This window comes from Rhinatrema bivittatum, chromosome 1 (assembly GCF_901001135.1).
Source record: "Rhinatrema bivittatum chromosome 1, aRhiBiv1.1, whole genome shotgun sequence".
Lineage (NCBI taxonomy): Eukaryota > Metazoa > Chordata > Amphibia > Gymnophiona > Rhinatrematidae > Rhinatrema > Rhinatrema bivittatum.
Window position 1 is genome coordinate 254,910,405 of NC_042615.1, and position 12,456 is coordinate 254,922,860.

A 12,456-nucleotide genomic window follows, 5' to 3' on the forward strand; every position below is an offset into this window, starting at 1 on the left:
GGGCACTCCATGAAGTTAGAATGGGGCACATTTAAAACTAATCGGAGAAAGTTCTTTTTTACTCAACGCACAATTAAACTCTGGAATTTGTTGCCAGAGGATGTGGTTAGTGCAGTTAGTATAGCTGTGTTTAAAAAAGGATTGGATAAGTACTTGGAGAAGTCCATTACCTGCTATTAAGTTCACTTAGAGAATAGCCACTGCCATTAGCAATGGTTACATGGAATAGACTTAGTTTTTGGGTACTTGCCAGGTTCTTATGGCCTGGATTGGCCACTGTTGGAAACAGGATGCTGGGCTTGATGGACCCTTGGTCTGACCCAGTATGGCATTTTCTTATGTTTCTTATGTTCTTATGACCTGGGAACTATTTTTGAAGTCTCTGCCTGAGGAGATACAACAGCCAATCGACCAACGTTATCAAACATGAGGTTTGAAATGATTAACTCTTTGAATTTTCTTTTTCTGGAATAATATTTGTATGTTACTTCTTTCATGCTGTTTTCTATTATGATGTTTATTCTTCCAGATGGGGGTATGGGTGAGATAGGGGACAGGGAGCGAGAAGGGACTCGTTTCTAAGACAAATGTATTTCTTTTCTATTTGTACTGGTTTTGTCAGTTACAGTTGCAATTTGTTTTGTTAACATCAACCACATCTTTGTAAATCTTTTCTTGAGAAAACAATACAAACTATGTTAAAAAAAAACAAAAAAACCCCGCAACCTTGCCGATGATACCCCCACCCCCCCCCACTGGACATGACACCTGAGGCAGCCGCTTCCCCTTGCCCCTGCACTGAATATATATAATCACCTTAAATGACACCATTAAATAGACCATGGTATTAATACATTCAATTAGATTTAACACATGATATAATCACAACAGCTGCTTGTTGGAACTATGATAGTTTACTGTTATGTTGGCTTCTAACTGAAAATTTCTGGATGAGAACATACACAAACACTCTGGTTTTCCTTATTTACAAATAAGACTGATACCAAGCCCAGCAGTGAATTAGAATTCACTTTTGTTGCTGCCACAAGCTATGTGAAGAAGTAGATAATGCCACACAAGTTCCAAAACATATTTTCAGATGTAAGTTATTTGAAAACAAAATAATAAGAAAACTAATAAAGCAATTTAAATAAGAAATTTCTGGGCATTCTCAGTTTCAAAGCTTTGCATTTTCCTCTGATAATATGAAATTTGGCTAACACTGCTACAGAAATAGTCCTACAAGATAATTCCATTTGTGCCTAGGACATTTTTAGCTAAATGAATTGTCCTGATTTTCACATTCAAATTACTATGATTATCAAAATAACAAAGCTGACAAATCCAAGGACCTAAATAAGTGTAAATTACATGTTTTCTACCAAAACATAAAAATAACAATGGGACCAGTCCAATAATCAGCAAGACTCCATTGAGGAAAGTGGAGCTAACAATGTGACTATGTTGCTGCGCTGGACTCAAGGAGGGAGGAGGTAAGACTGTCCTCCTCCTTTGGAAGATTTTAGGGAATCTTTATGGGACAGCAAGGACAGGGGGAGGAGGAGAGAATGGGTGGGGGCTTGATGGGGGCAATTTTTTAAAGCAGTGGAGAGGGATTGCTTGCGGGGTGGGGGGCTCTTGGCCCCCTTGGACTCTGAATTACAGTGGAAGGCTGAAGGGATCACAGGGGTACAACTCTGAATTGTGGCACTGAAGAAGGGGTGGGGTGCTGGAAAGGGTGCAGGGCATGATGGTATGCTGGAAAGGAAGTCACCCATTTTCAGCCAAGCTTGAGTGGCCTACATCTAGGCAGCCTAAGTTTGGCCATCTAGAAGGTAGACAGATATTCAGCAAAATATCTAGGGGCCTAGGTTTAGTTTAAAATCTGTCTGCCACAATTAGGTGTTCAGCCTTGGCTTAAATTTGATCTGATACTTATTTTTGCAGTCTACATACTTTTGGAGGTAATGCATGGGTTGTATGCATAAAATTAGCATATACGTAGGCAGGTAGCTATTTTAGAACCTTGAGAGAGTATGCGTGTACCTGCAGTGTTATTGCATAAATGTGAACAGGGAATAAAAAGGGGAGGTTTAGGGGCATTTAGGGGTGGAGGTTGCTATTTTGTAAGTGTATATGTGCATACATTACCAAACTTGTCCGTACACTTTTTGCATCTGCTAATTGGCTCATGCAATTCAAATCACACTTGTCTTTTGTCTTTTTTTTTGGGGGGGGGGGGGGGGGGGGGGGGGGAGGTCTAGGTGAACTGTTGGGGGCTCATGATGAGGTGCTGGAAGGTCCAAATAAACTGGAGGAGGTCTGGGCAAACCGGTGATTCCAAGTAAGCAGGCAAGTATTTTCAGAAGCAGAGTACACACATCCTATATGAAATACCTGCCTCCACATGCAATTCTGGGTTGTTATGTGTGCATGTAAAATATATCTGCGTAATTTTATAAAATGGGTAGAGAAAGTATGCGTGTTTTCTGCATTACAAACATACACATGTACTGAAGCATACATGTATACTATCAGGGTAGAAATACATGGTATTTTATATACTGTGCAGCTCCTGCCCCAGATTATAAAATTTAAAATAAATCTCCACGAGCCCACTCTCGCATGCAAATGGTGGATCATTGACACTTTTGAAAGTTGGGCTCCCTGATTTTAAAAAGTATGCATGTAAATTCTCTCCGCAAAATTATGCACACCAAATAGGTGTAATTGTGTGCATATAGTTTTGCTGGAATAACTTCAGAATGGACTTGTACACACAAGTCTGCTTTGAAAATAGGTGTAATTTATGCTCACATTTATCAAATAACTTGTGCACAATGTTACAAAATTGCCCCTCAAAAGTATATCAGTGACCTAAAAAGGTCACTGATATACTTTTTTTCTACTACTATAAGCTTGTAACCACAGGAGGTAATTTTAAAAGGAATTTCACATAAATGTAACATACTATCTCAGCAATTTTAAAAAGCCATTTACGCGGGTAACATGCACTTCTATGTGAATATCTTATGGATAATTCAATGACATATTAAGCAATTTTCAAAAACCCACTTACATGGATAAAGTGCATTTACACATGTAAAACCAAATTTTAAGGGTGTAAATCCTTTTTAAAAATCAGGCCCTTATTTTGTATTTATGCAGTTTTTTTTTTATCTGCCTCAATAATGTGGTCTAATTTGAATTCCTCTCTTTGTATATTAAAGGGGCTATAATTGACACCATAGAAAGAGCCATTTTCTATTATCTAGGTATATTTAATGTATTTTGAGTTAGATTTTAGAACTGATGTGATGTAAATTTTATTTATCATATGTATGGATTATCATTCTTTCCTTTTTTCTAGGTAGATTTTTATGGGTTATAATGTATAGAAGAACAGTTTAACCAGTTCAGTAATATAATAGCATTTTTTCTTGTGTTTCTGCTATGCAGATGCATGTTTTTGTAAGCATGTCATGTTTCTCTTTTGTAACTATTTTGCAATTTAAGTCACTTCCATCTTTGCATGCGAGTTGAGCTACACAATGGTTATTTTTGTTTACTTATTTGATTTCTATTCTGCTCTTCGGTACTTTAAAGCAGATTACATTCAGGTACTGTAGGTGTTTCCCTAATCCGAGAGGGTTTACAATCTAATAGGAAGATTTATCAAGTTGCGATATGGCTATAATGTGTGTTAAAAAATGTGTATCATACAATATAGCCCTATTGCAACGCTGTCAACAGGAGACAACAATTTCACCTCTGCCCATGATACTGCCTGAGCCCTAGAGGAATGAGCCCTAACTTGACTAGGTAATGGCTTCCCAGCATCCACATATGCAGCCATGACTACCTCCTTAATCCAATGAGTTATTGTAGCCCACAAGGCCAGCTCTCCCTGTCTAGTACCACCTTGAAGGCCAAACAGGCAATCCAACTTCTGCATAGGCTCAGTAACCTCCAGATACCTGACAATATGGCTCTCGACATCCAAGGGTCTCACCAGATGATACTCCTCTACATCGCTCTCTCTGTTCAGAGAAGGCTGGGAGATGGACTGATTCAAGTGAAACTCAGTGACCACCTTTGGTAAAAGGGAAGGAACAATATGCAGCTGTACCGCCCATGGAGTCACCTGGAAGAATGGCTCCTGGAAAGACAAGGCATGCAGTTTGGAAACCCTACACGCAGAACAAATTCCCACATGAAACACCGTTTTCAAGATTAATAAACACAAGGACAGAGTATGCAGCAGTCTAAAAGTAGGGCCTGCCAAGAAATCCAATACTAAAATAAGACTCCATAGGGGCACCAGAAACCGCAAAGGAGGACGAGGATGTTTCACTCCTTTCAGGAAATGGGTCACATCAGGATGAGATGACAGGGTATCACCATTCACCTGACCCCTGAAACAGGTGAGAACCGCTACTTGTAACTTTAAGGAATTGAGGGCCAAGCCTTTATTCAAGCCACACTACAGAGATTCCAAAATGAGCGGGATTTGACCGAAGAAGGAAGAGTACCTCAATCCTCACACCAGGCCTCAAACACTCGCTAAACCTGCACATAGGCCAAGGAAGTGGAGAGCATTCTAGCTCTTAGCAAGGTGGAAGTCACTGCCACAGAGTATCCATGTTTCAGCAAGTGAGCCCTTTCAAGGGTCATATCATAAGATAAAATTGAGTCGGATCTTCATGAATAACAGGTCCCTACCACAGCAGATCCCTTTGTGCCAGAAGACGAAGAGGTGAGTCCACCAGGAGCCTCCGCAGACCGTGGTCTGTTGGGCCAAACTGGAGTGACCAAGAGCACCATCCCCTCTGTGATGCTCGATCCGAACCAATCTTCCCAACATGGGCTATGGAAGAAACGCATACAGCAACTTGTCTCCCGGCTACTCCTGCACTAAGGCATCGATCCCCAATGACTTCAGATCTTTCCTGCGGCTGAAGAATCGCGGAACTTTCGCATTGCGATCTAGAATCAGCTGTAACACCTTGTTTGATGATGCCCACTCTCCTAGGTCCGGACTCTCCCTGCTGAGAACGTCTGCTCTTACATTATCTTTTCCTACTATGTGCAAGGCTGAGATCATCTGGAGATGCACTTCTGCCCATTCCATCACGTGATCTATTTCCTGTGACACTTGGTGGCTCTTGGTACCTCCCTGCTGACTGATGTACATTAGTCATTGCATTGTCTGACATTATCTGGACCGATAGGCCCTGCAGCTTATTGCCGATCTGCAAACATGCCAATGCCCTTGCACTGTCAGCAACTGACAGTGAGGTCCCCAACCAAGGAGGCTCGCATCTATTGTCAGTACTAGAACATAAGAAATTGCCATGCTGGGTCAGACCAAGGGTCCATCAAGCCCAGCATTCTGTTTCCAACAGAGGCCATACCAGGCCACAAGAACCTGGCAATTATCCAAACACTAAGAAGATCCCATGCTACTAATGCAATTAATAGCAGTGGCTATTCCCTAAGTAAATTTGATTAATAGCCGTTAATGGACTTCTCCAAGAACTTATCCAAACCTTTTTTGAACCCAGCTACACTAACTGCACTAACCACATCCTCTGGCAACAAATTCCAGAGCGTTATTGTACGTTGAGTGAAAAAATTTTCTCCGATTAGTCTTAAATGTGCTACTTGCTAACTTCATGGAATGCCCCCTAGTCCTTCTGTTATTCGAAAGTGTAAATAACAGAGTCACATCTACTTGTTCAAGACCTCTCATGATTTTAAACACCTCTATCATATCCCCCCCTCAGCAGTCTCTTCTCCAAGCTGAAACAGCCCTAACCTCTTCAGCCTTTCCTTATAGGGGAGCTGTTCCATCCCCTTTATCATTTTGGTTGCCTTCTCTGTACCTTCTCCATCGCAACTATATCTTTTTTGATATGCGGCGACCAGAATTGTACACAGTATTCAAGGTGAGGTCTCACCATGGAGTGATATAGAGGCATTATGACATTTCTGCTTTATTAACCATTCCCTTCCTAATAATTCCTAACATTGTTTGCTTTTTTGACTGCTGCAGCACACTGAGCCGACAATTCTAAAGTATTATCCACTATGATGCCTAGATCTTTTTCCTGGGTGGTAGCTCCTAATATGGAACCTAACATCGTGTAACTACAGCAAGGGTTATTTTTCCCTATATGCAACACCTTTCACTTGTCCACATTAAATTTCATCTGCCATTTGGATTCCCAATCTTCCAGTCTTGCAAGGTCCTCCTGTAATGTAGCACAGTCTGCTTGTGATTTAACTACTCTGAATAATTTTGTATCATCCGCAAGTTTGATAACCTCACTCGTATTCCTTTCCAGATCATTTATATATATATATTGAAAAGCACCGGTCCAAGTACAGATCCCTGAGGCACTCCACTTTTTACACTTTTCCACTGAGAAAATTGACCATTTACTCCTACTCTGTTTCCTGTCTTTTAACCAGTTTGTAATCCACGAAAGGACATTGCCTCCTATCCCATGACTTTTTAGTTTTCGTAGAAGCCTCTCATGAGGGACTTTGTCAAATGCCTTCTGAAAATCCAAATATATTACATCTACCGGTTCACCTTTATCCACGTTTATTAACCCCTTCAAAAAAATGAAGCAGATTTGTTAGGCAACACTTCCCTTGGGTAAATCCGTGTTGACTGTGTTCCATTAAATCACGTCTTTCTACATGCTCTATGATTTTGATCTTGAGAATATTTTCCACTATTTTTCCCGGCACTGAAGTTAGGCTCACTGGTCTATAGTTACCCGGATTGCCCCTGGAGCCTTTTTTTAAATATTGGGGTTACATTGGCCACCCTTCAGTCTTCAGGTACAATGGATGATTTTAATGATAGGATACAAATTTTAACTAATAGATCAGAAATTTCATTTTTGAGTTCCTTCAGTACCCTAGGATGCATACCATCTGGTCCAGGTGATTTGCTACTCTTTAGTTTGTCAATCTGGCCTACTACATCTTCCAGGTTTCACAGTGATTTTGTTCAGTTCATCTGACTCATCACCCCTGAAAACCATCTCCGAAACTGGTATCCCCAACATCCTCATTAGTAAACACGGAAGCAAAGAATTAATTTAGTCTTTCTGCAATGGCCTTATCTTCCCTAAGAGCCCCTTTAACCCCTCGGTCATCTAATGGTCCAACTGACTCCCTCACAGGTTTCTTGCTATGGATATATTTTAAAAAGTTTTTATGAGTTTTTGCCTCTATGGCCAACTTCATTTCAAATTCTCTCTTCGCCTGTCTTATCTATGTTTTACACTTAACTTGACAATGCTTATGTTTTATCCTATTTTCTTCAGATGGATCCTTCTTCCAATATTTGAAGGATTTTTTTTGGCTAAAATAGCCTCTTTCACCTCACCTTTTAACCATGTTGGTAATAGTTTTGCCTTCCTTCCATCTTTCTTAATGCGTGGAATACATATGGACTGCACCTCTAGGATTGTATTTTTAAGCAACGTCCAAGCCTGTTGAACACTTAACCTTTGCAGCTACACCTTTCAGGTTTTTTCTAAACTATTTTCCTCATTTTATCAAAATTTCCCTTTTGAAAGTTTAGTGTTAGAGCTGCAGATTTACTTATCGTCCCCCTTCCAGTTATTAGTTTAAATTTGATCATGTTATGATCACTGTTGCCAAATTGTGTTAGGGAAACTCCCTTCCTTAGATGGTCCGCCTGCAGCCACCACTGCAGTTGGGAGGAGACCTCTATCGGCAGGTGGAGCCATATCAAATAGTCCTGAGACTTTGGGTTCCACAGAGACAGCAAGGAGCGCTGAAGAGGATGCATATGCGCTCATTCATGGTACCACTTCCAGGGTCACCACCATTAATCCAGGTACTCACAAGTAGACCATACGGTTGGGTGCAGAGTGTTTATCAACAGACAGAGCTGTGTTAGCAATTTCTGCATTTGAGCTTCCAGCAGGAAAACCTCACTCTGTTTTGTGTCGAATCAAACCCGGTTTTCCCAACGACTGAGCAGGCTGAAGACTGCTCTTGGCCAGGTTCACCACCCAGCCAAGTTCCTGCAACAGGGCAATCACCCTGTGAGTCACCAGGTGGCTCACTTCCAGTGACTTGGCTTGAATCAGCCAGTTGTCCAAATATGGGTGTACTAGGATCCCATTCTCTCTCAACTCTGCTGCAACTACTACCATTACCTTGGATATGGTCCCAGGAGCGGTGGCCAGACCAAAGGGCAGTACCTGAAACTGAAAATGGCATCCCAGAACTGCAAACTGCAGAAAACGTTAATGTTCTTGTTGGATGGGAATATAAAGATTTGCGTTGGATAGATCCAGAGAGGTCAGAAATTCCCCGACTGCATGGCCATTATCACCGAGCGCAAGGTTTCCATGTGAAAATGTTTCACTTGCAGATGATGGTTGACACCTTTGAGATCCAGGATGGGATGAAAACAGCCCACCTTCTTGAGCTCCACAAAATAATTGGAATATCGCCCCATATTTTCTTGAGACGTGGGCACTGGAACCACAGCCCTCAGACTGAGCAGCTTTGCCAATGTACCCTCCACTGCCTACTTCTTCTGTGGGGAGTGGCAGGGAGACACCATGAACACATCCAGAGGAACACTGCGAAACTCCATCGCATATACTTCTTGTATCAACTCCAGGACCCATTGATCTGATGTGATTTTGACCCACCTCTGATAAACGAGAGAGAAGTATCCCCCTATCTCCTGTTCCCGGGGGTGGGTCAGCAAACTTTCATTGGAAGGCTTGGGAGGTCTCACTACCTAAGCCCGCGTCACTTCTGAGTTGTCTGGGATGAAAGGACTGAGGCCTACCGAAGGGTCGAGTCCTCTGAAAGGTCGCTCCTCTATAGGGTCAAAAATGCTTGGATCCTCTAGCATGACCTCTCATATTAAAGAAGCACGGTATCTGCTTCTTATCCTCTGGAAAAGAACACTGGCACAAGTTATCGGGCACTCCTGGGTGAAATGCCCAAATATGATAGGCAGTGCAAAGAGAAAGATGCTTAGGTTTGTTAGGTATAGGCGCCATTATGGTTGACATTGCACTGAGCGGCAACCAGAGGCATGTGTCTAGCTGTTTTTTGTTTTAAGATGTCCAAAAATTCGGCATCCAACACTTAGGCACCTCACACCTAGGCATCCCTAGGATAAACCCCGCAAAATTTAAGAGCACGGAAATGCACAACTTGTGCGCACAGGTAAGCGTGAGGCCACTAAAGACACACAAAATACAAGGTCGACTAAGTGTCCAAAAACTGGACGCACAATCTGGAGGCCCAGCTTTCACAATCAGTTCGGCCCACACCGAACTGATAATCCTGTAGAGGGCAGCATATAGAAAGTGTGCAAAACGCCATTGAAGTCTACCACAGCGTGCAGCAAAAAAGCCTCAGAGTGGGGTCTAGCCTATAGAGGCTGCTCAACCTGCCAGGCTGCCCACATCCCTCGACCTCCCACAGAGTGGGACGAATGTCGGAATGATGCGCCAAGCATGGAGAATTGGGAAAGATGGAAGCCCTACACTAAAAAACTCTCCTCAGTTTCTGTACATTTTTATTTTTTTAAATAAATTTAAAAACTTACCTGAGCTCAGCATTATCTGGCTAAGTACAGAGATGGTCTCCGGCTTCAGGGGGAGAGGCATAAGCTGTCACTGCCGTGCTCAGCTTCCTGCAGCTGCTAACTTTCATCTGCTTAATCAGCTAAGTCCATGCTGGCTGAAAACCAGCTACTGGACCAAGGCACTCATCTGAGGGACTACAGAAGACACCTCAGGAATTCTTAAATGGGGGAGGGACCATTTGGTATCACTGCATGAGAGCGGGGAGAATTTATTTTCCTTACTTTTCCTTTTTCAAAATGAAAAGAGATTGCTTCATCATCTGCTGGAGACGGAGAAGACTGGCAAGCTGATGTCACTGCAAGGATATATATACTGTGATATCAGTTTGCTCCATTTCCATCTACTGGTAGAGGTGCATTACTCACTTTTTCTGGATTCATCTGACTGGATGCTAAGAAAGGCTTAATCTTTTAGGCCCAGGTGGTGAACTGCAATCCTCCCTTAGGTGTGTTACTGTTCCCTTTAGTGATGTTAGTGCTGTATAAATAGGCATGCCATGCTATGGTGTTCAAAAGAAACTTTACTTTGATTTGCAGAAGTTAAATAAATGTCCAGTTGATGTCTAACTTCTCTTCCTTCACATCTGAATTTGATCGGAGTCACACAGAGGGGTCAATTTTAAGACTGGCAAGTGCACATGGATGCGGCTATTTTATAACATGCATGTTATAAAATACGATATCTGCACATGCATGTGCAGGCAGATGGCCTCCTCCGCGCGCAAGGGGGAAAATTTTAAAAGCCCACGCGCAGTAACAGGAGTAGGGCTTCCCCAGTTCCCTCCCAGTCTGCTCCAATTAAGGAGCGGACTGGGAGGGAACTTCCCTATACCTTTACCTCTCCTCTCCGACCCCTAACCCTTCCTAGCTAGCTACTTTTTTTTGTTCGATTACTTACTGCTCCTCTAGAGCCAGCTGCCAGTGCGCGCTTCCCCGGTACAGCAACGAATGGTGCTGTCCCAGCCCACCCACCGGCCCGCCCCTTTCTTTGGGCCCAGTCCTTCTGCACATAACAGGGGTTACACGCTTGGCTGGGCCCTTCCGAAAATGCGCAAGCCATGCACAAGGCCTGGCCATGTGCATAACCCCCATTATTTATGCTCGTGGCCCTTTGAAAATTCACTTGAGAGGGAACGCTCTCCAACTCTGTGCAGGTATCCTCACCTCAGTACTACTCAGAGCAGCTCATCCCCTTTTCATGTCTGTGGGGCAAGGGTCCCAGCTGGGAAGGGAAACCTAGTGAGGGGAGTCCCCTAAATCCCAAAAGTCTCATACCTGCAGTTCAAAAGAGTCCCAGATGTCTTCAGCTTGTGATCTGCATTCCTCGGGGTGAGATCTGTTTGGGTTCTCCAACTGATTTTTAACTCTTCTCTTCTGGATTCTTCTGTATTTGTCCTCTTAGGGAAAAAGGTCTGGATATCAGCATGGCTTTTACAGTCCAGCCACACAATAAGGAGGGGTTGTACAAAAAACCTCCTCACTAAAACTGCAACTTTGAAAAATCCAAACTTCATCACTGGATGAGGAGTCACTGAAGTCCTCTCAGTGGCTAGAAAGGAATAACTAGATCTTCTCCCTCCTGCCCTGTGGTTACAGGGGTTGCTTCATCAACAGGAGGATTCACCCAGGCACAAACAAAATCTTGGACCAAACTTCTTTATTAAGCTTTTTCTATTCTCAGGAAGAGACAGCCCCTACCAGGTAAGGGGTGCACTGGAAAAAAAACCAATCTCCCAATACAAAACCAGAACAGGAGTAAAACAGCTCCTAACATCAAAATCCAAGCTCAATTGACTACACTCACAAAGACTCTGATCCTCCCCCCGCCAAATCTGGATAAGGACTGAACCATTGCAGGCATCCTCAGGGGAAGGTGCTACAAAGAATGGCTTGTCCTTCCTAGCTGTTATCTACCAGGCACAGATCTAAGGCCAGCTAGTGGGATACCAAGGGTCCCCCACATTAGTTTGCATCAAAACAAGGAAGAGCATTTGCTTAAATCTATCTAAGGTTATGCAATAAATAGCAGCAACTTGTTTAGCATTTAAACTCCTCAAAGGAAGTTAAAGAACAACTTCAGAAACTGCCAAAATATTGTACTGCATAATTCAGTTAAAATGCCAGTTGAATTCTGAAAAACTTTATGAATGCTACTATGGACTTCCTACTTAGGAAAAGAAAATCATACAATGACAACTTGCAAGCATTGGTGACAAAATACAAAATAGTGACTTAGCTATCACTATCCTGTATAACTTGTCTGAGGAATGGAATAGGGTACCGTCAGCTATAGTCAGGTTACAAAGTACACTGTGGCTGAGAAGCAGAAGGTAAAGTTGGAAAAGTTCAGAAATATAGGAAAATTGGATCTTACCTGCTAATTTTCGTTCCTGTAATACCACAGATCAGTCCAGACCAGTGGATTATGTACTCCCAGCAGATGGAGGCAGAGAAAAAAAAAAAAACTGGAGGCACTGCTATATATACCACTAGTGCCACCTGCAGCTCTTGAGTATTGGTCAATCCAAGCAAAAAACCACTTGAACCAACTTAAACTAACCACCCCGAACAAGGCGAACATCAAAAGACAGGAGGGTTGGATTCCCCCAAAGTAGGAAACCTTACCCTGGATCTTCGTTAATATTGGCATCCAAACTATTTCCTTCAGAATTCTTCAATACAGTAGCTAACCCAAAGGTCAGCCCATCTTTCAGCATTCACATCTGGGCAGGCCTTTGGACTGATCTGTGGTATTACAGGAACGCAAATTAGCAGGTAAGATCCAATTTTCC

General features: G+C 42.6%; 1 protein-coding gene across 5 annotated transcripts in view; it reads right to left on the reverse strand.

Annotated features, from left to right (window-relative positions):
* The window catches only part of LOC115087092 (transmembrane protein 127-like), a 161,545-nt gene that overhangs the window by 54,584 nt on the left and 94,505 nt on the right, over nt 1-12,456 (reverse strand). The window contains exon 6 of one of the 5 annotated variants that reach the window (XR_003855434.1): nt 10,940-11,061. The exons of 3 other annotated variants lie outside the window; for them this stretch is intronic. The gene's annotated coding sequence lies outside the window, so the exon portion shown is untranslated. Of the gene's footprint in view, nt 1-271; nt 387-10,939; nt 11,062-12,456 lie in introns of those variants that run through there. One more of the 5 variants, XR_003855436.1, reaches the window with a different exon arrangement.